The sequence below is a fragment of the Amblyomma americanum genome, chromosome 7 (genome assembly GCF_052857255.1).
Source record: "Amblyomma americanum isolate KBUSLIRL-KWMA chromosome 7, ASM5285725v1, whole genome shotgun sequence".
In the NCBI taxonomy this organism is placed as follows: Eukaryota; Metazoa; Arthropoda; class Arachnida; order Ixodida; family Ixodidae; genus Amblyomma; species Amblyomma americanum.
In genome coordinates, this window is record NC_135503.1 from 16783997 (window position 1) to 16806619 (window position 22623).

At 49.3% G+C, this 22623-nt stretch overlaps 1 protein-coding gene across 2 annotated transcripts in view; it reads right to left on the reverse strand.

Moving 5' to 3' along the window:
* LOC144098573 (uncharacterized) overlaps window positions 1-20243 on the reverse strand; it is a 49683-nt gene extending 29440 nt beyond the window's left edge. Inside the window, exon 1 of one of the 2 annotated variants that reach the window (XM_077631318.1) lies at window positions 19714-20243. The gene's annotated coding sequence lies outside the window, so the exon portion shown is untranslated. The remainder of the gene's footprint in view (window positions 1-19713) is intronic. The other variant, XM_077631319.1, reaches the window with a different exon arrangement.
* Between the last annotated feature and the right edge of the window lie 2380 nt (window positions 20244-22623).

The window sequence follows — 22623 nt, forward strand, 5'->3', positions numbered from 1 at the left end:
GACTAAGTGCCCTGGTTATTTTTTTTTTCAGTATTTACAGTTTGAGTGAAATGCAATCCCAAATAAAATTAAGTAAAATGCCTTCTCGCAATCGTGAGACAAACCTCGCTTTCCGATATCAACACCTTCTGTCACGGCGCCCGCCGGAGGCGCCATTGTACCGGCATCCTCTGCGGCACCGGTGGCGTGATGAAACCTGAGCTGACCCCGGAAGCAGCCATCTTGGTTCGGCCGAGATGCCGCACAGGGGCGGCGCTCTCACTCGAATGCACAGAACTTTCCACTCGTAACATCGACAGCAGGTGATCGGCGGGAAAGCGAAACAATCGGGATCAAGAATGGCGAATACGGCTGGTTGGTGACATTCCACGGTGACCATGCTGGTCTCCGCGCTCTGTATGCCACCGTGCAATCATGAGCCGTTCATCGCGGAAACGGCTCGTGATTTCCGCTCCTAATTATTACCGTGTGCTAGTTCCACGCCGGTGCAAGAATTCAGGGACGCGGAGAAGACAATGCACTCCAATCTGCTGAATCAGCAAGACCTCGGCTCGGTCCTCACCGACGGCTGCTTAGATGACAGTCCCGCTACGGCAGACAAGTTTTCTGAAGCTGTTGTCACTTGTTCTCCCCGCAACCGGCACACGAACTGCTGTAAGAGCAGGCTGTAGTGGCCACGCTCGCATATATACAGTACACCTGTTCCAACTCTGCCCAGCGTATCGATGCATCGAGATATTTGCAAACTGCGCAAGCATAGAAGAGGTCTCCTTTTCAAAACAACGCAATACTGAGCAGCTACACCGGTTGCCAGCTATCTCCTGCGGTTGCTGTAGGCCCTCATACGCTGCAGGCATTGGTCATGAAGTCAATCAGCATACTCAACCTTGGCTGGCCCAAATAAAAACCCTCTCCTGCGGGTATCAAGATAGGCTAAGATGTCTCATCGGTAATGTGCTGGCTCAATAAAGAAGGGGAGCCTAAAGTACCTCTGCTCGCTATACGCAGTCAGATTTGTGCACAAGACAACGTAGCACTGAGATTAATAGACAGGGGCCACGTAACGACAAAGTTCGTCAACGAGAAACAATTCCATAAAAGTGCCCCAACTCACCTAAGGCTGGCGGAACGGGCTCGGCTTGGGCAGCATGCGGGCACGGATGCCCCCGCCGGGGGCCGGAGCCCTCGGCGGGACCTCCTCCTCTGGCCACTTCTGTAGGCCGAATGACGCCTTGCCTGCATCTGCGGGGCTTTAAGTAGCTGCCTAGGTGGCGCCACGTTAACCGGGCGGAGATCCCATTGGCCCGTTGCCTTCTCTTCCAGCCCTGTTGCTAGGCGTGGCCTTCCGTCACGTGATCACGTGATCCCCTTCACGTGAAGGCAAAATGGCCGCCAGGTGGCGCGAAGATTCCTTCGCGCGTTCCCGCAGCACTCCTTCCGTCACGTGAACACATGAAGGCGATCACGGGAAGGCAAAATGGCCGCCAGATGGCGCGAAGTTTCCTTCGCGCGTTCCCGCCGCACTCAGCCAAGAACATGTAGCTCCTATTCAACCAGCTTCTTATGCAGGCATACAGAATAGATTCAGAGGTCTTGCCCTTCGTGATGTGGCATGGGGTTTCATGGTTTCCAGCAGGGACCATCCAAGCCACCATCTTCAGCTGAGGAAGATGTGCACAACGCAAAGGCTGCACTGTACTTCATGCGCCATCAATATTTTGTCGCTAGAGACAATTACCAGCCATTCCGACGAGAAAGGACCTCACGATCATGGCGAGATTATGGCTAGCTCCCAGCAGAATACCGTGCCCTCAAAAATAGGCGGGCCGCTGTGTCCGCCATCTTTGTTCGGTTAAGACGGCGTGAAATGCGCAACCAAATTCATGAAGTTAACTCGCAAGTATGGCTCGTTTGGTTTGGTTTACGGGGTTTTAACGTCCCATAGCGACTAAGGAGCGCCGTAGTGAAGGGCTCCGGTAATTTAGACCACCTGGGGTTCCTTAACGCGCACAGACATCGCACAGTACACGGGCCTCTAGAATTTCGCCTCCAACGAAATTCGACCGCCGCCGCCGGGATCGAACCCGCGTCTTTCGGGTCAGCAGCCGAGCGCCATAGCCACTGAGCCACAGCGGCGGCTAGTATGGCTCGTGGTGTGCGCGAGCTATTTGCACTGGTCAGTCACGAAAGTCGCGAACTGTTCATATGCGCGACTGGGCTTGTGGCTTTTGCTTCCAGTTAGCCAATCCAAGCCGCTGCTCGCCTTTACAGCGGTGCACGGTTTTAGAAAGGCAAAACATGAACACACGTACTTCACAATTGTGACAGTTCTGGCCTCACCTTACGAATGTTTTGCTCTTACGAATGTTTCGTAGCCGGCGATGCCTGCCTCACAGCAAACCTGCAAGACTGCCAGCGATACCCTAAAGCGGCCGGCGTGCTCAGGCAGACAAGATGCTCTGAAATTATATGTCGCCTATCCTCGAGATTACTAACAAGTACGCGGGACAATGCATAGTGCTGCTGTTTTGGTGGCCGTGAGAGGCAGTCGCGCATGCTACGCATATGGTCTCTGACAATGCCTCGCTAACTGGTGCTTGTAGGTGTTTGCATAGTGCGCGCGTATACATAGTTTTCGCCGACGCCATCTTTGGGACCCGAAAGCTCAGCGAAAACGCGAGAGTTCTGTTAATCAGCGTATTGCCAACCTACAGCCAATCGGTTCCCGCGTACACTCCAGAAGCTAGTCTCAGTACTCAAAAATGGCGCACGTGAAAATTACCTGTAGGTTCAGCCACGGCGGAGCCCAGTTTGTGATATAGTGTAGTGCTGTCTAACCACGCCAGCCCCCAGACACTTCCTCTGGTGATAATAACTCCGGCATTGCTGTAGGGTCAGCCGATCGGTCATCATTCTCAGGACTGCGTGGTGCAATAGAAAGCGTACCTGGAGAACACTACAGGCTGACTTGCCGTTAATCTCGGGCTAACGTAAAAACGCCAAGTGCGTTCTTCAATAGCGAGGAGTGGAACTCGGGAAAAAGTATTACAGCTTGTAAAAGGCTCTGCAAACCCAGACACTGCGGCGCTTTCATTTCGCTAATCCCTTCTGAGAATGTGCTCGAGGAAACCAACGGACGGCACATGCAGAGTCCAATGTTATTTTCACTGCAGTTAATACACAGAGCGGTCAGCTTGTCCTGAAATGCCAACGAGCGATATCCCCGGTGGAAAGCGCTAGGTAGGGACATTCATCCAACTTACCAGGCTGGGCGGCGTGCCGGCAGACGCCCCCGCCGGGGATGGCGGGAGCCCTCGGCGGGGCCGACCTCTCCGGCCGCGTCTCGAAAGCGAAAGAGACCGGGATCAGTTTCGCGGGTTTCCGCGTAGCCGTCCAGGTAGCGCTGCTGGCACTTCGTCCGCGCGACAGCCATTGGCTCGCTGCTTTCTCTCTCTCTGGGGAACGTAGCTAGGCGCGACGTCCTGTCACGCGATTGCACGTCACGGAGGATGATCGCCAGAATGCGCTAAGATTGCTTCGAGCGTTGAAACGTCTATGGTGAACATGACCATTAGCGCTACGATCAGCAAAAAAGGCTCCGGCCAAGTTTACACCGCTTCTGTCTCGCCTCCTACTATAATCAATGCATTTACCCGGGCGCCCAGCCTCTCACGATATATTCGGGGTGAAAAACGTATTAGGTGATAGGAGCACCAGCCGGAGAGGTCGGCAGGCCAAGCCACAATTGACGTAACAGAAGTGGTGCGCGTGTTTCGGGTCGCTGTATGCAGACCATCACAACCGCACTCTCATTGTGCGTTCCGCGTCTCTCCGCGGAAGAGGAGGCCTCTACCGCACAAATATAGCATTCCGTGTCCTCGTTCTCGCATTTCTTGAGAAATGAAGGTCTTTCAAAGATCTAACACTCTTGACACATTTCTAGCGTCAATAGGTGCTGCTCTCCGTGACAGAAACTGCAGGAAAAGTGTTTTCGCCTCTTCTGCGGGCCCTCTCAGTTCGGGGGGGCGCAAAATTCTTTATTGAATAGCATGTTTACCGCTCCCACCACGATCCACGGTTCCTTCATGGCGACGCTAAAGGGGTATTCACACGGGGGATGGAATCCCTCCCGAACTGACGGCGGCTGCGTACACGTCACGCCTTCGAGTGTGCTCGCGGCGACGCAGTTTCCGGTTTTGGTCCGGCGGCCGCCGCCGACGGGGGAGGGGACCGTTCGCTCGGCCGCTACGTTCAGTCCCCGCGTCCCCGGGAGATTAGGCGGCGCTTGGCAGGGCGCGCGTTGGGGTCGCTGTGAGTGGCGCTCCGCTGTCGACGGAGCTGTATTACTTCTTGCCGTGGATTTTGCGCACGTTGGACGAAGAGGAATGCGTGCACTAATAAAAACATTTTTGAAGTCCAATATTTATGAACTGGTTAGAGCAAGATGCGTTTTGTGGCATACGTCGTCTTTGTGTTTGTCTGCATCTTCTCAGAGTTTCTTCTCTTCTATCTTTCACGCATCTCTTTTTTTTCGTCTAATTTTTCCCCACTCGACTGTCGGCATTTTCCCTCCTCAGATCAGCACAGCCCCGCTCCTTGAGCATGGTAAACCCAGATGGCGGCTTTTGTTGTTAAAAAAAAATAATAATAATCCGGTGTCTGATGCGTTCCAGCATCCACAAGAAAACTTCATGCGGCACACGAAGCAGTTTCTGGTATTCGTCCGGGTCATCTTCACGGAGCGTGTTATACAGACTGTGCTGCACACCAAGGGACTTTTCTTGCATCCATGGCTTCACCCAGCACCGCCGCTTTTTCTTGAAAAGATCGTCGTCATCCTCGGTTTCAAGTAGAGCCGCCAACAACACGTACTTGCGCCTTTTTGCGACGTCCATTTCCTGCTCTGGATCCTCTAGCGCCAGAAAGTTCGACGTGTATTCAGCTCCGGTGCTGGGAACTGTCTGTTTGTTTCCCTTTTTCGGTTTCTTTTCCCTTTTATCTCCCTTCAATCTTTATTATTTTTTTTAGCCTTCGCTGTCTTCAAAGAACAGCAAAACCGGCCGTCCGGCCCTTTCTTTAACCCCTCCCACGCCGCCCGGCCACTTCGCGCGTCTAGATCCCCCGCGGCGGCTCCCCGCTGCCCGTGTGAATACTAAATTTGGGAGCGGGGGAGGGGTTTGGCCGGCCGGTGACGTAGCGCGCCTCGTCTCCCCGTCCCTACGCGCCGAGGTCCCCCGTGTGAATACCGCTTAAAGTGCTGGAGCTTAGGCCATGAAGCAGAAGCCAATGCCGGCTCTGTTGCAAGGCTAGACGGCGGCTTGGTTGGGAACACCACGAAAGCGAAATTTAAAGTAATATTTTGACAGCAAAACGTATCGGACTTGGGCCTGTCGGAACAATTCCTAACGACGGGACAACACAGCAGAACAGGGACGGGACTAAAATCGGATGCGCACAAGCAAGTATGTCCATTTCTGCTGGAGTTCCGTCAGTGCTTTGCTGTGCTTTTCCGTCGTTAAAGAGTGAGCACCACAACTAACTATACAGGGTGTTCACCTAGGATTTTACACAATTTTTAAAAGTAGGCTTTTTGAATTACAAGAGCGCTTTTTTCGGCATAGCACTGTCAGCGGTGTAGTACATCAGAATACAGCCAAGGAGAACTGGCAGGCTGCCTAAGTAATTTTGAATAGTTAACTTTTTTAGAACTTTTATCTATTACCGTTAGTCTCTTTATCTATTGAGAGGCGTGTAGCCCACCGTCAGTAATATCCATATCAGTTTTTACAATTTTGAAAATGCGCTTACCCTCGGCGCTGCGGCCCAACAAATTTTGGCTATTAATTCGACGAGTTACGTGCACTGGTGTGGTTGCTTTGCCTGCAAGCCTCTCGAAAACGCATGTGCTTTTTCACGATTTACAACGCCATCGCGTCATACCCTTAAGGCGGAGCTTCCGTTTTCCCCAAATTTTCATTATTTTTCTCTTTATTATCAATTGATGATCTAATTCTTTCAGCGGACAGGCGAACACAGAGTGTTGTTTCGCAAGCGTGCATAGTTTCGGAATGGGTTCCATTCGCTCCATTGCTGAACATGCAATACGTGCATCGTCTTTGTTTTCACACTATTGGCGTGTTGCCTCCGCCACGGTTGTTGTGTTCGCTAAACCGGAGGCAATGACGAGAGTGTTTGCAGGCGTTTCGCTCAATCGCCGGACAGAGGGCGTAATAGCGAGGCTTGTTTAGTTTTCTAGAGGCCTGCACTGTCTTAGCGGCGACACTGTTCTGCCCAACATTGTGAGTTTGGCAGCTGCAGACGCATCTGGACGACGGAGGCGGAACGTAGAAACGCCCCTGTGGACTGAGAGTTCGGCGTATAACGTGTTATACAACGTCAAAGCAGTAGACCGTCAGCCCTACAAAAAGCATTCACCTGACGAAGCAGCGGGCGAACTACCAACATCAGTGCAGCAAGAAACGACGCCGCCAGCGATGGTTCGTTGGTTCGAAGCTTTCTGACAGTACCTTCAAACCGTTTTTCGTATATGTGAGATATTGCGGCCCTTTTCTGTGCGGGAAGAAAGAAGAAAAGCCAGATAGGAGCAGAGTTCCGGTTGCCAGAAACCGAGTTCTTTTATGCGGGCGCAGTAGCTACATTTTCAGAAGTGTACACCTACCATGAACTCAGATCGTTTGCCGTGAATCCGTGACGTGGCGTCACATGACATGATGTTGTCCGCGAGCCATATCAGTGATTCGTTACGTGGTTTGAGTGGTGGAGATAAATCTAGCATTCTTCACTTCAGCGTGGCTCAAAGGCTCATAGCCTACTATGTTGCTTGAGGTTGCAAAAATCCATAATCATTGCTTTCTTTCTAGCGCAGATGGGGTAGCAGTTCGAGACTTGCCGTGGAGTAGACAGACCACAGCGGAGAAGATATTCGCTATGCGGCGAACTAACATCCGTGGTCAAGCCCCTCCGACCAGTAGCGAGGTTCTACACTACGAAAGCATTGTGAAGGCACATTCCACGCAGCTCCGCAACTCCTTTTAGGCGCTCCCCAAACACCGCCGTCAACTCAGCGTCGCCCAGACTCGCCTCCTCCGCAAGCTACACATCGATACCTTCCTTACATCCCGGCTCACCTGCACCTCTTCCGCCTGTGGTGTGACCCCTCCTGCCTCTATGCCAGTGTAGAGCACTGCCCCTTTCAGCGCCAAGATACCCCCCCCCCCCCCCGTCCACTTTCACATGTCATACCTCGTTGGCGTCCGACCAACTGGACAACCAGAGCGGCCTGGCGCTTGAGTGCTTAGTCTATAAAGTGATTCTCTCTCTCTCTCTCTCCATTTACCTTCTGGCTGGTACTTCCCCTTCTGCCTAATAATTCCCAGGAGACATGTAGCAACGACGGGAGTAGTCGAAAGAAGTGCTTCACAGTTAAAGCAACATCAGAGACAAATTGAAATTAGCCTATTTCGGCTATTTACCGCATTCTGATGAGAATGTGCTTTCACAACAACAACAAAAAAAGAAGTAAAGGTATCGACGCAATGGGCGCTTTTCTCAGCGTTTATGACAGTAATACTTCATTTCCGTTTCGCTGTTGTTGTTAAGCTCATAAAAGCTGCGTTCGCGTTCTCGCAGAAGCTGCCTAGTTGAAACTAAAATGCGGTAAACCAATCGACACATTCTGACTTTATCCTCAGAGTGCCTTTAACGCATAACGAAAGAAAACAGAGAGCGGGGTGGGATGATGAGGGTGCAAGATGAGAACTTTTATCTGCGGAATTCACAGCGCGCACTTTGGAGGTCAGACCAGCGAGGAGATAGCAAGCAGGCAGATCATGCGACGCTCGCCCACAGCCTTCGTAAGAAAAGGGCGGTCCGTGCGTGCACAATATTCTCAGGCGTCTATGCTTCCGTTAGTGTTCCGTACCAGTGTTTTTTTTTTTTTCCCACAGGCAATACTTTCGAGAAAAGGAAAAACAACTGCCAGCGCTGAAACATAATAGACTCGACAGTTTTTCACATACATCCTTGGCTTCCAGCTTCAAGTGCCCTATTTATGCTTATTTATGCGCACTGAATTCGGATAGCGCCATGAACGGATCTAATTTCCACGTAACCGGCATCATGTTTTCTATCGTGTCAGTTATGTTCCCTCTTCGTGTTCCGACACAAGATTATGCGGTGCTTGGAGCTTTGCTTCTTGCATTTAATTGCTTTCGAAAGCACCATGTTCCCAAGTCTTCATCTTAATAAGCAGACCGCCCTTACAGCCAGCGACTATAGTACACGCGTCACTCTAACCGCGCCCTTCATATAAGTACCGGAAGCGCTGCTGAAAATGCACCAATATTCATTTGTCTAGATCTAAAACAGAGCAAGGAAAGTTGTTGTTGAAGGTATACTTCACGGCAGCGTAGTTAACCTAACGTGCAAACGGACATCAGCAGAATAGAGCAACCATAGTATAAAATAGGGGTGCTCGCGACCCCGCCTCTCAAGGCAGTCATGGTCTACTGTTAGGTCACGGAATATAAAAACGTTTTGTTCCAATCAGAATTCAGAGTATCCTCTTTCCGAGATGCACATCAAACAATGGTGAAACACCTCCGGCACTGGTGCACTCTACTGTTTGCATGCCGCCGCAGAAGGACGAGAGCGGTTGTTCTGCCTCCCTCCCCTTCTTTTCCGAAGTCCTAACAGTCGCGCTGCAGGGCGCTCGGCTACTGAGCCGGAGCACACGGGTTCGAACCCCACCGCGGCAGCCGCGTTTCTATGACGGCGAAACGCAAAAAGGCGCCCGTATGCTGTGCGATGTCAGTGCACGTCAAAGATTTCCAGGTCGACTAAATTATTGCAGAGCCCACCACTACGGCACCTATTTCTCTCTTTCCTATTTCACTCCCGCCTTCTTCCCTTCCTCACGGCGCAGTTGAGGTGCCCATCGAGATATGAGACAGTTACTGCTCCTTTGTGACAAAAGTTGAATACAACGATCAAAAGAATGTAGATGGAAAGACATCTCGGCTACCGTGAACAAGGCTCCCTCCATTGCGGGAGCCGAAACGTCTTTCCATCTCCATTCTTTTGACCGTTGTCTTTCCCTTTCGTCATGCACCGTCCTGACCAGACGGGATTCTGTCATGCCGTTGACTTCAAGCTTACTGCACCTTTCATTTCCTGTAACCAATCATTATTTCTCAAGGTGAGGGAACACCTGAAGGGTAAGCTTCGCCGCCTCACGTGTCCGGAGAATAGTTCCCCTGTGGAGTGCGTCTCCGGTGTCGCCAAAAAAAAAAAAAAAACCTCATCCGTTTCAGACGAATTCAGTCCACTTCACATTACAAATATGGCGCTTCTCATGTTCGCTAGCGAACGCAGGAAATAATATTTCTCAGAACAGCGGGCTTGGTAGCAAGTCCTTCGACACATACATGATGATAATTTTTATCTGCAGTAATAACAACGTTTCTGCTCTTCTAGACATCTGCACTTTGAAAAAAAAACTTTCTCCGATGCCTCATGTCATTTTACGAATCCTGGTGTCTTGTTACATTTTTCAACCACCGGGACGCTTTGCAGAAAATTTTTACATGCCTGGAAAGAAACAAACTGCAGGGGGTTTCGCGTTACAAAACTGACTACTTAGTTTTCTTGAGGCGTGCACACACTATTTGGCCAGCTACTGTTTTTTTTTATATATATCTAAAGGAAAATGGCGACCGGGACCTTGCCTCTATTGACACCACGGTGGTCACCTGCATGCGCGCAACGTGCCTATACCTCAAGCGCAATTCCTTGAGCTTGTCCGGCGCAGTTTGCGCGCCTTCTCGCATCCTTGATTTTGAAGACGCGAGAGCAGGACAAAACGCGAAGGTAAGCGCCACTTCCAACTCAATAATGAGCCGAAACCAACTAGCTCCACAGCAAGTTCTCTCCTTTCACATCGTTTTATATGTATGCTTCGAGAAGGGTTTCTCCTCTACTGAGAAAGTCCTCCCGTCTCGAGCCCTATGCTTCATTCGCTCATTTCTTCCCCCCTTCTACTTTGTTTCAGATGCTGGAGCTTTCACAGATCTACACGCTCACCAGTTTGCAACGGAAGTGAACTGTTTTTTTGTTTTTGATTTCTTTTCCTGAGAGAACGCAGTATTGCCACACCGTAGTTTCCACGGCTTCGCCGGCGGCTTTTTCAAGCGTGCCGACTACCTTATGTTAAGCGGTGTCGACCCTCGACACTGCTCAAGAGTTCAGCGCATGCGCATTTGCTGAGAATGCGGTCACCTGTGCGCGCGCCAGCGCGTGAGAAGGCCACGGAGCACATACGTGACGACACGTTGCTCGCGACTATACCTTCCGGGGAGAAAAACGCTGAACAAGATACGGCAGGTAAGACGGTGGGAACACGTCGCAGGGACAAAACACAAAGTTTATCCCACTGGCGCCCAATGTTGATCCGGCCAGCTCGCCTTCACGTTAGCAAACAGCGTGAAACGCTAGACGGGACGTGACAGTGCTGCATCGTAACCTTTTTTCACGACCTCTTTTACGCGCTACTTCCTAACGCGAAGGTTCGCCGAAGTTGTGAAAGGCACCGTGAATCCCGGAACAAAGGCAGCGATGCAGACATGCATTCAATTGCCACTCATCAGTTAACGCAAGCTCACTGGTCGTGAGCATATAATTTGTACCGTGAAACACGCATGAAAACAAACTACAAGTTATCACGAGAAGTTATGGGCCATCTTGCTCGTCCTGAGTGAGAGTGAAGTAAGCGTGTGTATGCACGGGCAATGCTGACGCAAGAAAACAGACGTGGAAGCCACTTTGTCCACATTTGTCCACAGTTATTTTCATTGAATGTCACATTAGCTTAGTATGGGGTGTAAGACAGCGACACCAAAAAGCTGTCTTTGAGGTCAGATAAAATGTGAGTGTCAGGTTTTGTTTTTGTTTCTTTTTTACCAAAAAAAAGAGGGGGGGGGGGCTAAGGGAGCAGTACTAACGTGTGAAATATATCAGCAGCTGAATACGACTCTTCTTTTGAACCCTTTCATACTAATGCAGTGAAAATGTGGGGAGTTTTTAAGTTCCGCCATTTCGTCGTAGCTATAGCCCCCCCCCCCCCCCTTCCATTACAGAGATAAAAAAAAAAGAATGACTCGGCATATTTATTGAAATATGTTACTGCATGTTATGCTTTCTGAAAGTATGGCAACGATGAAATGTGTCGGTCAGCCACATAAAATAAAAAAAAAAACTTAATACTTTTCCACTGCCTGCTGTTGAAGCAATACGCAGGTGAAAATTTTTGTTTCGTGGAGAGGGGGGGGTATGTGGGTTTTGGAGCGATTTTACAGCAGTCTTTCGCACCTCTGGATATTGGCTGTTTAGTCGCTAATAGTGCTGGCGTTCGATAGAGTTTGACGAGACCACAGGTGAACTAACAACTGAATTTAATAGTTTACTGTATACAAGACCGCTTACAGTGTACGTCTTCGTTCCCAAGTTCGTTGGCAGCTCATCCTTTTTCCGCTGGCTCCCTACTCCACTGCACGTTCTTTATTGAACACCAGGTGCACTTTGCTCATGGCAGCAGTGCAGCTGCGTGGATCCGCCCTTGTACCTAATCCCTGCCTAGGCGGAGAATCAGTGCAGAACTAGATCCGCAGATTAGTGCTACTCGAATGCACCAGTGGAGAACATGACTGGCATGTTGGCACCAGCCTGCAAGCGTATATATTGAGCCCTGATTCTCACCCTAATACTCAGAGCACTCACCAAAACGAGGAAGCGAGCACTGCCAAGCTATACGACGTTGTAAACGGAGTGGGCGCAAAACTTGGACAAGGACAGAAAAGAAACACAAATGACGACTGACAAGCGCTTGTCAGTCGTCATTTGTGTTTCTTCTCAGTCCTTGTCCAAGTTTTGCGCCCACTCCTTTTATATCATGCAAAGCCAACTACCCGACAACACGCTCTTCTGAGCTATACGATGTTTACGCCACTTTCGATACATCTGCGCAAAAGACGGGGGCCACTACGTTTCTTGACTACCCTCCAGCTGGCGGGCAGTTCGCTCAACGCGAGTCGCGGCGTCATGGAAGAGGCACGTACACCGGTGTGGAGAAACTGTACACACCGTAAACAAGGGAAACAGCTGCGCTTCGCAGAAAAGCATGCGCGCGAGGCGGCAGCGGCGGCGGGGGCAACGCGGAGGCAGGACGATAGGATGAAACAACAGGAACAGCCTAACGCGTATAAAGAAGTTTCTACTATAGACGATGGTTGCGAATTAAATCAGCAGCGGCACGTCACGGTATAGATAAGGCCGGCGCAAGGGTCGGGCTTAGCATAGACTCTGAACCGAGAGGAGTAAACATAGAGCAAGCTGTCCTTCAACGCACTCAATTTTATCAAAGGCAGTGCGCGCTAGAGGACATTTTACTCCCTTTTTACTCCCATGTAGGCGTATTCTTGTTTAGAGTGACTGACATGCGAAAGCAACGCGGCGCACTACCATAGCGCGTGCCGTTCGCAGCATCGTACGGCAGTGAAGCTGGGGCCGTTCTTGAAATGTTTGTTGAGTGCTTCGGCGCTGCGTTAATAACCAGTATGAAAATGCTACCATAATTTTTGGACTATAGCCCGTCCCAGGTGTATATCCCGGTTCAAGTCTCGCCGAAAAACATTTCTTTTTTTTTTTACCAGCTTGGCCGCAACAGGTACGCAGTCCGCAGGGGTCAGGTATTCAGTCTGCGAGCCCGTGACGGCGCCGAAACGTCAATGTTTTTCTATTTTCTGTGGAAAGTATACGTTTTTTTTAATCGCTACAAAAACATTATGCAGCCTGTCATCATCAGCATACCCAGGCTGTTGGAGCAAAAACAGTTTATCATTTTAATGTCGACAAAAGGCTCGCCTTCATTGCCCTCTTCATCCTGATGTTCTTTTTTTCCAGAGCATTCAGTCTTTCTGCCTGTAAGGCGAAACACAGCAGCACACCGCGGTGGCCACTTGTGATACCGGCCAGTCTGCGCGCACTGCTTATACGAAGTCAGACGCCGACGATCAATCGTGTGTTTTTACAGTCGTCCAACTTATAACAAACCTGACGGTCGCACGGACTGCGTTCGTTGTATCTAAAGTTCGTAAGTGGACTCGTATAGCGGACTTATTTCTTATGAAAGTTAGTTCAACGCGTCGGCTTCTTCAAAGGAGACCATATCACGAAGCCTTTCAAGCCTTCAAGGGCGGTCATACTTCCTGTTCCCCACCGGGGCCCCAAGAGGAAACAATTAAGCTGGTCTGAGAACAAGATGTAACTAATCATGGTTAAAGCGTTCACAGGAGCTAGTGGCAACCAGTGGCTCCTCGTCATCAGATTCTCGGCAGTAGAGCAGCGCTCGTACTTCGCATACAAGAACTGTGTCATTGTACGACTTTTCGACACCTGATGTCATCTTTTCGACATGAATTTAGAGATGACGTTTCTAAGTCTTCTCAGGCGAAACCATTTCGGGCCATCTGTTTTTCAACAATGCTTTGCTACAGATCCACATGCGTATAATCACGCGGACTTTCAATAGTGTTCTCAGTCATTCCTTGGCCCATCAGGCATACTTTACGGAGGCAATTCCTGATGCACTCCGCAGTCAGTCTCATCCACATCACCTTAATTATTTCCACAGCAGCGAACCAAGATATCCGAACCGGAACACCACCACCTGGTGCGAATTTCTATCAGCATGAGCTTGACAATAGGATATCTTGAGCGCGTGAATGACGCCCATGTCCGGTGGCTGGATCTTGCGCTTAGCATTCGGTGGTGAGAAGAACGTTGTCACTCACCACAGCCAGAGAAGGGAGCAGGTGGTGCGTCGCAAAGTTGTCAAGCACGAGTTGGAACTCGTATTTTTTTTTTTTTTGGCTATGTCGTACTCGAACTCAACAAGCCACTCGGCGAGGAAATCGTGCGCAATACTCATTGCGTACGGGCGCCCGTAGACTCTTTATGGCGCCTCCTCATTCGTTCTGAGTTAGGCCACGACGGTTGTTGGTTGTATCTGAGACGCAGTCTCATTGCCCTAAGGCATATTTTGTCGGTGGCACCGCCATCGTTCGTAATAAGCGAGCGTTCGTAATAAGCGGGAGTTCGTAATAAGCGAGCATTCGTAATAAGCGAGCGTTCGTTACAATTGCGGCATTATAAGTGGGCTCGACTGTATTTTCAATGCCGGTTAGGGGGAGGGGATGGGGGGGGCGAAGACGCGATATTCTCGGAGTGAAGATTGCTGAAGTGGCATTAATCACACCAAATACGAGTACACTGCGCGATGGCAATGTAAACATAGCGAAAATATGATCCTAAAGATTAACCTTGTGTAGCGAGAATTGCGTTGGGCATGGCGCTTAATAATACGCGATCCTGGAAACAAAGCTATTGTAAAGTTCAAGCCTATGCATGGCCGGCATAGCGTAATGCTTTAACACTTGAAACATTCACAGGCATCAGCAGACTCGTATGCCGGAAATTACGGTATTCGCATAAGATTCGAACAGTGTGTGAGAAATATCCCAAATTGCAGCAAATTTAAATGGACAGTATTTTAATATTCACTAATCGCATAACCATACCTTTTATTCAACAATTCAAATTTTAGAACACTGCAAGAACGCGTTATACTTAATTCCCTCGGAATATTCGCAAAAAAGAACTCATTCCATACGTACGTCCATCTCGATAGAGTAACACAGAACTGGTTTTGCAACAAATATTTTCATCTCCATCACCATCATAAGCCAGTGTCCAGCGAGGTGGCGGAAGCCGCCAGTAGGTTCAGAAGCAAAAAGGAAGTGCACACTTGGAAAACACTGAGAAATCTTTACACACATGTTTGCATTTCCGCGTAACCGCGAGCGTTGGAGCGTTATTTGTTCCATCGTTGTCTTACTTTGCTCCGTATTTATATGAAGAAATAGGAGCTTTGTTGTGTGTTCGTTCTTTAAAATAATTATGAAAGACAATAGTAGTAAACATGTATAATCACGCGGAATTCGCCTGCACGCAGTAGATGATTTAAAATAGAATTCATTCTTTCATGCCGTTCCGGTTCCGGCTACAGCAGCCAAACGGTGATGATGCTACAACTTCATAAATGGGGTTGGTGGTCACTTGCGGCGCACATTAACTGCACACCGCTGCCTCGTCGTTTTAACTAGCTCCATCTCTTGCCCCAGCGTGCCCCAGTAGCCGGAACGATAGTTAAGCAGCTTGTGTACTGCAAATTATGCACATGCCTCAAGCGATCTGAAACTTACTCGCGACGACTCAATCGCCGTTCGGCTAGTGAAACCGAAACTATGTGGAAGAAAGACTTTACTAAGCAGGTGTAGGCTATTTGCCCGTGGTGATCTATATTTTACTATGCCTGACGCACAATTTCAAAGAAAAAATAAGCAGCAAAAAATTTGGTGCCCGTATTCACTTCGATCCGATGGAACTATCCCATGGAACTGTTACAAGATACGCGTCGCTATCGGGGATGCAGAATGCGGCAGACTCGAAAGCAGCGAGCCTCGATTTCAGCGGGCGCTTCCCTGTCGAATCGCGTGTGCTATGCCCCGCTCCTCGGCGAACGGGGTGGCGGACGGGCGGCCGTCAAGTCGTCGACCTCCTTTTCGGCGAACGATGGCACCACTTCTCCGTCCCTCGGGACACAAAGCGGCGGCCAACAAGACAAAAAGGCGATCGGCCCACGTGGGCCATCTTTCTTCTTTCGCCGCCGACGCCCCTCCTGGCGATGGGGGCCGGTCATGTAACCGGGTGACGACGCATTCCAGGAGGCGTCCCTGCCGCCGCTACGAGCAATGCGCCCGCTTCCGGCTTCGCAGAGATCGCACGCCAACGTGCATGCCGCGAACGTGGAAAACAAAAAAAATATGAATGCCGCCGGTGCTCCCAGGTATGAGTAATGCATTTGAGGCGAGAGTAGCGCGCTCATCTTTCTGATCGCTCAGTAGTGCTGTACTTCGGCAATTTGCTCAAGAGGAACAGCGCTACAGCAAACGCTAAAGCATGAAACGCAAGACCAGCGCTGAATGAGGTTCAGTAGTGCTTTAGTTTGGGCTCGCTTTGAGTCTTTCAAGGTATAGTTCTTGATGAACAGCCATTTTCAAAAGTACCCGGGCCACAGGGTTCGACCGTTGGGTCTTCCAGAGGAAGCCTCGTTGCACCCCCGGTACTTAAAAGCCTGAACGAATGACGAAAGACGTTCTCCTACCCGGTGTCCTGGGAACTCTGAAGTGGATTGGTCCACCAATCACAGGACAGTACCAACATCAATGAGATACATCATACAGGCTACGCCAACTGGCGGTGCAGCACATATATCGTGAAGCAGGGCTCGTTTCAGAGCTTGCTCAACGCGTGCACGTGATGCTGAGGAAAGCACCTACACGACTGCGTGGATGAAGGCCTCGAAGATAGCTATAACTCGCGTGGATTCACTTAAATGCACTGCGTCAAACGCCCTTGCCCTTGCAAAAAATGGTCTATAGAGAGTCCATAGACTTCTTATAGACTCTATTGCGTTCCTATAGATATTTCTTTTTTGTCTATTCATAGTCGATAGACTGTCTAAAGACAACAGTCTATTAAATGTGTATGGCCATAAATCTACAGACCTTATTTGACTGCCCAAAGGATTTCTATCGCCTATAGAATGTTCTCTAGGGTTTCTTTACAGATAGTCTATAGAATTTATAGACTGTCTATGGACAGTCTATAGACTGTCTAAAATTTTTTGTAAGGGTGAATCCCCCTTTAATAAGGGTAAGAAGCATCGACAAAACATAAAGACAGAGCTGTAATCTTTCCGTTCATAGGCTTTGCTCGAATTGTCGCACTGCATTCTCTTAAGTGCTCGGGTTTGACGGTGCCAGCTGTAGTACCACCTTCTCGCTATTAGTACCACCTTTCTGAGCGGAGATGTGATACGGATGGACCCAAAGTCGTGCAGCAGTACAGTATGTGGGCTATTAAACAGGCCAAAAGGGCGTCGCTGCCGGCGTAGTATGTCATGGCAGAAAACTCCCGCGTTCAATTTCCTCGCGAATGCGATAATAACCAGCCGAGTCGATACGTTCCTTGCGAAAAGCTCGAGTGTCTGTTCCGGTGCCAACCCGCCACCTGGCAGCGAATGAATTCTCGTCTGACTGCGCAGCATCTTTGTTTTGTGGGCCAAGGTACCTCATATCGCATACAAAAATGTCCTATGGCCGGCTATAGGATTTTAGCCCAAATAGCTATAAACCATTCCTATTTCTGTCTATAGCTGTATATACAGGCTGATATATTTTTCTATAGAGAGCTTAGGCAGTTGTATGGTTCCAAAGCTATAGCTTTAGTGGCATAGATTTTTTTCAATAGCTGGCAATAAGCACCGCTGTGCGTGCTTATAGACGTTCATAAAAGGCCATAGACGGACATAGCTTTTTCCACAGACGCCCATAGGACGGTTATGTATGGCTCTCGACTTGACTTAATTGATTAGGCAATCCTCCTCCTTCTTACGCCAGTCTCTCCTTTTATGCCCTCGAGTGGTACTCCCGTTTTAAAAAAAAAAATAAAGCAGTCTATACAGTGGGCGACAGTGCCGGCGGTAAGCGAAATGATTAAAGAATGGTTTCCTGTTTCAAAGTAAAGAAGCGCGCAATTCACGCATGCAGTATGTACCAGCCTCGCGTATAGACTGCTGCGGGAGATGACGGATGCTTCTTCTCACAGCGAACGCGTGCAGCCCAGAAGTGGATGGCGAAGTCTGCACTTGTCTGCGCGACCGCTGCAATGCGCCCCTCATTTCCAGGATGAGCGCCAAGGCCAACCAGAAAGCTTTCGCTGCTCGCGTTCCAAGTCAGCTCCTGCAGCCATGAACCGTGCAACTACCTGACGGAATATCTTCCGTACAGACCGCCGACTGAGCAGACACTGACGTAACCCGCGCGGTTACTCGTCTACCCTAAACGCCCTATGAGCTAAGGTATCAAACTTCAACAGGCAACAGCAACTTATTTTTCAAAAGCTCAGAAAAAAAAACGCACAGAGCGAATATAGAGCATACAGTTAGTGCATGCATGCAAAGGCATGCGCGGTGTTCTGAGAGCTGTAGCGACAGGTATCAGCATATTGTAAGCAGTTCTACTGTCGTTACTGCCGTTAAGAGCGACTTCATACATCCAGCAGTTATAGTTGAACTTAGTTATAACGAAGCTAAATAGGCCCGGCGATTACATCGTTACAGCCGTAGCTTCGTTATAGCCCGTATTGACCGACCTTCCAAGGGTAATCGTCATTCCTTCGTTATATCCATTATTTCGTTATAAACCGTTTCGTTATAACGAGGTTATACTGTACTTCTAAAGACCAGAGTTCAACGCCTCTGAAAACTGGTCAAGGCGTTTCATACGCACTTATACCTAGCTCTCTATTTTGTTCTTGCACTCTGAATCGCACAGATAACGTGATTAAGAAACACTGATGATCGAGTTTACGGCGCCATCCATTATGACTGAAGCCGTCTGAAGGGGCCTGGCAAGAACATGTTGACCGTGCTAACGGTGGTGACAACTGATCTAGCTGAGAAGTCAAAAGCATGACACGCAGAAGTTTCCAATTGCGCTGATCGAGAATTCTGAATGTTCCTTCTTTGAAATGAAACCTCCGACAAGTGTCCGAAAGCTATAACAGTGGCTTATTGAATATATCACGCCCGCAACAAACGTCATTCACTTTGGTACACCTTTAAAGAAAAAAAAAGTTTTCGCGTCCGGTATTTAACTGAAGCAACTCATTTAACTCATCGAACAACTTCCGCAAGAACAGAAGAGTAATTTGTGAGCTTTTCGGCATTTTAGAAGGGCTAAATTCAACAGATGGCTGTTGACCGTTGTTTGCACACCTGTTTCGCACGAAGCTGCATTTACGCCCGAACTTGCACGTGTGACAGCGAGACTATCAGATTAAAAATGACACATGTGAAATTTCTTAGCACACGGACCCGCTCGTGGAATGAACGCCTCAGAGATGCCGAATCCATGTTCCTATAACCGAAGACGTGCATATAGAATCGACGCAGCTGAACTGGCGATCTGCTCCATACAGTCACTTCTGTCATTTCTTGCAGAGAAGGGTACATCCGGAGAAGCCGCTGAAGTCGGTCAACAAGCAGGCTACCACCGGCAAATGCAATTTGCAAGAACACTTCCAGTTCACCCCTGCTGTAAATGCGTAGTAACGGTTGCGATATCATAAAATTATTTAGTACAACCGCTACCCGGTAATGCGGCTTCAAGATGCAAGCGCCAGATGAGATTTGAATAAAGAACGGCATTTAGATTTCGAGCACGTCAACGCCGTGCGCAACAGCTCACTGCAAAGCATTAAGACCGGCCAACTTGCGTCAGCGACTTTGCCGATGCTATGATGCATGCAACCGGACCGCGCCGTGACCGGCGACTGCGGAACCTGTATCCCGGCGCTCTTCACTTCGCGGGAACACGCGTGCTCGGAGCAAGTTTTCAAACGGCGGCAGCAGCAGCAGCAGCAAGAAAGCGCCCGCCGCCTGAAGTTGCGGCTTCTGCGCATCGAGGAAGCGCGTCTCGCTCGGAACACGCGTACGAAGTATCACAGCGTAGTTACCTGGCTGCGTCAAGACGTTGGCGCTACGAAGACGACGACAAAACGACGTCACAACTTGCGTTGGGGGGGACAAAGAGTGCACGGCGCTGCAGACGACACCGTCGCGTCTTTCCGGTCGGCGGCCGTCTATTCCATGATCGTCGCACGGTGTCGGCGTGGCACTATTCTCACCACCGGCGTCGGGCTACGCGAACAGAGATCAAACAGCGGCGCCGGGACAGCCCTTTGCGAACGCGCACAACACCACCACCAAGCAGCCCTGACAGACGCGAAAACGACCACGGCAAACGGCGACACCCGATCGGCGGGCAAAACGCGGTTGCAGCCAGCACCACGTAGAATGACGGTCCCCCTGCCCTCCTCCTATTTCTTCCTCTCGCTTTCCCGCCGCCCTCCGCTCATGTCGCGCGAGGAGAGGGGCCACGTAGAAGGGGCAAGAGAGAAAACCAGAACTGGCTGCGCCAGCTCGGGCTGGGCAGGGCGGCTCAGCGGACCAGCTCCCTCCCGTCGAAGCTCGCTGGACGGGCTCCCTCCCTTCCCCTGCTGCGTGCGGGGGGTGCGGAGAGTGCGCTTTGGGAAAGCGGAAGCGGAGGCACGTGAAGCGCGGAAGTGACGTTCAAGGACTCCCGCTGCTCCTTTTACTTTTTTTAATTTCTTTGAGGCTGCATTAGCGGTCGCCCTTGCTCCCCTCGCAGCTGACGGGCATCGTTTGATAATAGAAGAGCGACGGATGGTTCTCCTCCGGCTATGGGTTTTGCCGCGCCAGCAAGGGTCCCTTTTGTTTGCCCAGACCCTACTGCAGGGCAGCTGGAATACATCCGGCTGCATGGTCCGTGCTTGGCAAGGTGTGAGAGGAAGGAGCTTGTTCTCCATATCTTCCGAAATTTCAGTAGAGAGGCTCGCTCCCAGTCATGTCTTAGCAAGAGCAACTAGATCTTCCCTTGTGGTAACGTTTCATATTTAACTCTCTTTCCTTGTTATGTTTATCATTGTCAAGGTGACATGCGTACAAAAGGATAGCCGACGTACTCTTTCGTGAGGAGCCGTGTTGTGACAGCGGTAAGACTCATGAACTAAGTTGTTTAATGACGGCAATTTGCATGCACTCAAAGAAAACGACACGCGAACAAAGCGCGCGTGTGAAGTGGGCTCGCTGTCACACAACTCGCTATTGCTAACTATGCTCTCTTTGTGATTCCTGCTGTTTGAACAAGAGGGAAATGACGGCCGTGTACGCGGGCTGCTTAATTAATTGGGGTGCTCGTTTAATCCCCAGGCTGCATATCGACGCTCCTACAGGCAGCTCCTAGAATACTCGTTATTAGAAGAGCGTGGTAGTTCCGCGTCCGAAGGTGAGGGCAACTGTTTCTTTTGCTCTATCGTGATGCGTATGCCATGGTGCCAAGTACTACGTTCTATAAACGGTCAGCCAAGCTGACATAGCTAGAGGACATTTTAAAGGAGTTAAAGGCAGTGAGTGTAGTCATTTTCTTCGTCTTCGTCTTTCTTCGCCCCCACAAGGAATGTCCACTTGGCCTTCTCAACGCCGTCCGCGGGAAGATCATGCCAAGAATTTAAAAGGGCGCCCATCATTGTCGCATCTGGTTAAACCACCAAGACATATGAGCTCATGCCGCTAGCCTGGTTATACAGGAGCTTGGATTTCTTTTTAATACAGATTTTTCCAGTCAAGCTATAATAGGTGCTGAGGATCACCATAAAGCTTGGCCAAGTGGGACTGGTCAAACATGTTAGTAAATATTAACTGTATAACTATCTGACATGGTATAATCTTTTCTTTAATTGTGTCTTTTAGGCCATTATCCATTGACTAAAATGGAACGCCCTGTATGTACACAGTTCTACGTAATTTTTCCATACTATTTGACACCATTCTGCACGTATGCTTAGCACACATTTAGGCTCCCATTGGTCAAGAGTTTCCTCACTTGCTTTATTTTATGAAGCAAAAACTCATTGCAATCACGTTATCATTTTAATTTTGAAATGTACGCTGTTTCTTCAACTGGCCAAGAAGCTTCACAGTAGGATTTCAGATGCGAAAAGGAGTGAACTAGCAAGTTTGACCAACTAAGAACATTTTAGCTCTTACCTTCTATGTTTTAACTGTGTATGAAAAAAAAATGAAACTGAAGGTCAATTCGCAAGGTCAAGGGCAGATAAAACATCAACGGTTTGACGTGTTGAGGTGCTTCTTCGTTTTGTGGCAGCATAATTTACAGCCCACGAGGAATAAGAACTAACTGCAAAGTCTGAACATTGAATAGGTAATCTGAAAGCAAACCAAGCTTTAGGGCAAGTTGGTTGCTTAGCTTGGAAATAACTGCAGCGCGAAAAATAGACAACCACAAGGTAAAAGCACTCAAGACACGGTCAAGTCCGTGTCTTGGGTGCTTTTCCCTTGTGGTTTTCTATTTTTCGCGCTGCAGTTATGTACAAGGTAATCTGAAAGTTGTGCTGAAAACGCAAAGAACTCTTCATGCCATGTTCAGTGATATTCTTGACTCTTGAGCCCGCAGCACAAAAGAAAAATATAACTGGTCCCACTGTGTATTGATCCCACGGTCATCATAGACTACCTGTCGGCTTTCCAGATAATGAGACAGGGACTTCATAACGTGGCCGTGTACATGTCTGTCAATGATGAGGCACTGCACTGCTGCGTTCATGAAATTCTTGAAGCCCTTTGCTTGTTGCCATCTGCTTCAGTACTGTAACCACCATTCACAACACTCTTTGGGGCATGTAATGTTAAACGAATAAAAATTAATTGATTAGCATGGCGTTTGGAGGAAGTTGTTTTGTGAGAAGCCTGATCGCAGTGAGCGTGCCTTCCGTGCTCTAAGGAAGTTGTGACGTTGTTATAGAAATACTGAACGGTGTGTTTCT